Source organism: Piliocolobus tephrosceles, chromosome 4 (genome assembly GCF_002776525.5).
Source record: "Piliocolobus tephrosceles isolate RC106 chromosome 4, ASM277652v3, whole genome shotgun sequence".
In the NCBI taxonomy this organism is placed as follows: Eukaryota; Metazoa; Chordata; class Mammalia; order Primates; family Cercopithecidae; genus Piliocolobus; species Piliocolobus tephrosceles.
The window spans coordinates 132631639-132635794 of record NC_045437.1 but is presented as its reverse complement, the minus strand read 5'-3'; the positions used below and the strand labels follow the sequence as shown (position 1 = coordinate 132635794).

Below are 4156 nucleotides of genomic sequence, written 5' to 3'. Positions count from 1 at the left end.
GTTTGTGGCGAGGGCTCCAGCCTGCATGGGGGACTGGCAGGCACATTGGCTGTGTCCCTGGCTTCTGCCCTATCTCCAGAACCTCTTGAGGATCCACCTTGCTCCTCTGAATGTTCTTAGTGCAGCAATTTTTAAGGACTGAATTGTGACCCCCATGTCCCCAACATTCATATGTCAAAGCCCTAATCCCCAGTGTGACTGTATTTGGAGATAAGGCCTTTGAAGAGGTGTTTTAAAATTAAGGCCTTTAAAGTTTTTTTGAGACAGAGTCTCACTCTGTTGCCCAGGCTGGAGTGCAGTGGCATGATCTCGGCTTACTCTGCCTCCCAGGTTCAAGTGATCCTCCTGACTTAGCCCCCCTAGTAGTTGGAATTAGAGCCACCACCCCCAGCTAATTTCTGTATTTTCAGTAGAGACGGGGTTTCACCATGTTGGCCAAGCTAGTCTTGAACTCCTGGCCTCAGGTGATCCACCTGCCTCAGCCTCCCAAAGTGCTGGGATTACAGGCATGAGGCACTGCGCCCAGCCAGGGCTTTAAAGTTTAAATAAGGGCATAAGGATGGGGTCCCAATCAAACAGGACTGGCTTCCTTATAAAAAGAGGAAGAGACACCAGGGATGCATGGGCACAGAGAAAAGACCATGTGAGGACACAGTGAGAAAACTCTGCAAGACAAGAAGGGTGGCCTCAGAAGAACCTAACCCTGTTGACACCTTGATCTTGGACTTCCAGCCTCTAGAACTATGAGAAAATAATTGCTGTTTAAGCTTCCAGTTTGTGGTATTATGGCAGCGCTTGCACACTAATACAGCAATTAAAGGTGGGAGTGGTAGGCTCCGTGAAACTCAAGCTTGGAGCTGGCAGAGACCCTGTGCTGCACCCTGTGGCATGGGAAAGTGTGCTGCTGTTGGTCAGATCTGCCAAAGGCTGGGGATGCAAAGGGATGGTGCAGACCTCCAGCTTGGACCTCTTGTAGCCCAAGAGCAGATCGAAAGGCATTGCCTTGTTGTACCTCTGGCCCATTGCAAGTTTTTCCTCGAGCATCTGAAATCCTTTATTGGAACATAATCGTTGTTTGCCAAATAGAAGACACAGAAAGCAGACGACAGTGAAAACAGAGTCCAGTGACCAGAGCCAGTCCCTTGGTTGGGGACCCTCCCCTACTACCTGGTGGACCAGCCTGGCGACCTCTGCCCCTCCCAGGACCCCCGGGCCTTTGGCATAATGTTGATGAGGGGCTGCAGGCAGTGAAGCCCCTTGATTCAAAGCAGAGACCTGAGTGGGCGCTGGAGAGTGGGGGCAGTGGAGAGGCCAGGGAAGGCTCGGCGGGCCCCCCGGCTGGGCTAAGGCTAGTGGAGGAAGCCAGGAGTGGGCGAGATGGCGTCTATCTGTTTTTTGAAAAGGGGCGCGTAGGGGCCTGCAAGCAGGTGGCGGTGGCGGCTGGGGCGGGTCACAGGCGGACATCCTTCTCATCACCCGTCTTGGGAACAGTTTCCAGCAGCGGTTCCTCGGGACCCGCCTCCATTCCCACCTTGGCCTCGCTGGCCTTAGAGTTGGGAACTCAGAGGCGGAGTCAAAGCAGCGCTGCATGTGGTACTTCGCGTCGGTGGGGTCCATCTTACTGATGGCGTCTTGCAGCATCTGCACGTCCTTCACATCGAAGCACTTCTGGAGTTCCTCGGGGAGGGACTTGTAGACCTCGACGGGGTCCAGGCCGCCAGGGCCGAGCCGCTTCTCACGCTCCTCCTCCTCGTACTCCTTCATGGCCTTATCGATGTGCAGTTTGGCACAGACCCGCACATGCTCCTTGAAGGCTTCGAGTTCGTCGTCGAAGCCCTCCATGTACTGGCGATCGGCTGTCTTAATCTCAGTGAAGAACTGCCGGAAGCAGGCCCGGGGGTCCACCTTCAGGCTCTTGGCCAGCTCCAGGATAAACTGCATGACGATTGTCTGGGGGACCACCTGCTCCATGAGTGCACATTTCTCCTCCACCTCTAGATCAATGCATCCGATGACCAAGTAATTGGCTGTCTCCTCGCACACCAGGTGGACGTTGTCTGACAGGTACTCTTGGCTGTTATCCCAGTGAGGAGTCTGCCGAAGTGCTTGGTCTGTTTCTCGTACTTTTCCACGAAGGTCTTGTGTTTCTGCTCCCTCACCTCCTCTGAGTCCTCGTCCACCTTCTTGGGCTTGGTGTTGACCATTCTCTTGTTGAAACCGTCTTTTCTGAGCGTGTCCACGTTCCAGGGCATGTTCTTCTCCTTCTTGTGCATCTCCTCCAGCTTCTGCTCCCAGCCCCGATCCTCCTTGAGCAGCTGCTGTGCCTTGACCTGCAGCAGCCCCAGCTCTGCCTTGCCACTCTGGGCTACCTCCAGCTCCTTCAGCTTCCTCTGGCACTCGGCCACCTTGCGCTTGCACTTGTGACAGCCCCTGTCCAGTTCCTCCTTCTCCTTCTGGAACTGCTCCATGCGCTGCCCCCCGGCCTGGTGCCGCCAGTGGAAGAGGCTGGCCGTGTTGATGTCGGGGTGCGTCTCGTCTTCATCATTAGACACCTCTATGTGGTCCCACATGCTGTAGTCCACCATTTTGCCTCGGCGGCCCAGCCCACTCTGGCTCGGGTGGCGGCGGCAGTAGCGCTGGAGTCTCCCAAGGCAAGTCTTAAATCTCTTCATGTGTGGAACCTACGGACACCATCAACTCTGTCTGTTGCCACGTGAGGGGGAAGGTCCTTGTCGTCATAAAATGGCTCCACATAGGGTTTAGTTCATCTTTTAGAGGGATATGGAATACATTCATCCATGGAGCATTCATTATTTGCTCCAAAGAGTCTCTCTTGCTGGAATTGAGAATGAGTAATTTCTTAAGCAGGTTTTCACCTTCCATGAACAAGTAGAAGTGAATGTGACACATTCCACTCTGTACTTCATCCTACAGCTCCTTGAAGTTCTGTCCATCAAAGGCAGGGATCCATTGACCAGTGTATAGAAACTGACTCCTGAAATCCGTGGTGAGTCCGTCATACTTTTGACCACGAAGAGTTCCAGGGCAGCAAAAGGGATAACTGGAAGGAAGACAACCACCTTGTTGACAAAGGTGAATTTGTTGCCGATGCTGAAGTCTGAAATCTTGATGTTCATGCCAGCATCCAAGGGCAGGTTTTCTGCCACATATTTATGTGTATATGTATACGTGTGCGTGTATACATATATATATATATATATATATATTTTTTTTTTTTTTTTTGAGATGGAGTTTCACTCTTGTTGCCCAGGCTGGAGTGCAATGGTGCAATCTCGGCTCACTGCAACCTCCGCCTTCCAGGTTCAAGTGATTCTTCTGCCTCAGTCTCCTGAGTAGCTGGGATTACAGGCATCTGCCACCATGCCCAGCTAATTTTGTATTTTTAGTAGAGATGGGATTTCTCCATGGTGGTCAGGCTGGTCTCCAACTCCCGACCTCAGGTGATCCACCCGTCTTGGCCTCCCAAAGTGCTGGGATTAAAGGCATGAGCCACCACACCTGGCCTGTATATTTGTTTGAGACAGAGTCTTGCTTTTGTCACCCAGGCTGGGGTGCAGTGGTGTGATCTTGGCTCACTGCAACCTCCGCCTCCTGGGTTGAAGCAATTCTCCTGCCTCAGCCTCCCAAGTAGCTGGTATTACAGGTGCATGCCACCATGCCTGGCTAATTTTTGCATTTTTAGTAGAAACAGGGTTTCACCATGTTGGCTAGGCTGGTCTCTTCTCCTTCTTGTGCATCTCCTGACCTTAGGTGGACTGCCTGTCTCAGCCTCCCAAAGTGCTGGGATTACAGGTGTCAGTCACCATGCCCAACCATCTGCTTTTGAGTCTCTATGAACAACAAGCTTCTGGTGACAGTAATGCACAGCAGATACTATCTGGTGGAATTTGACTTGGTCGTCTTGTTACCGAGCAAAAGGGGCTCACTGCCCAATGTGCTGCAAGCCAATACAATGGCTCCAGGTTTTGGGGAAAAGCAAAGCTTTTTGTTGCAGGTTGACCAATAAGGAGACAGGAGTCCAGCTCAAATCTGTCTTCCTGTACTGGCTTTAAGGCAATATTATTAGAAAAGGTTTGGGAGTGAATTCTGAGAAAGAATACAAATGAATAAATGAGAAAAAGAATGAAGAGAGAGA

The 4156-nt window shown here is 51.8% G+C and overlaps 1 pseudogene; it reads right to left on the bottom strand.

The window, feature by feature from the left end:
• Positions 1 to 1450: 1450 nt before the first annotated feature.
• Positions 1451 to 2585, bottom strand: LOC111547097 (annotated as a pseudogene).
• Positions 2586 to 4156: the final 1571 nt, after the last annotated feature.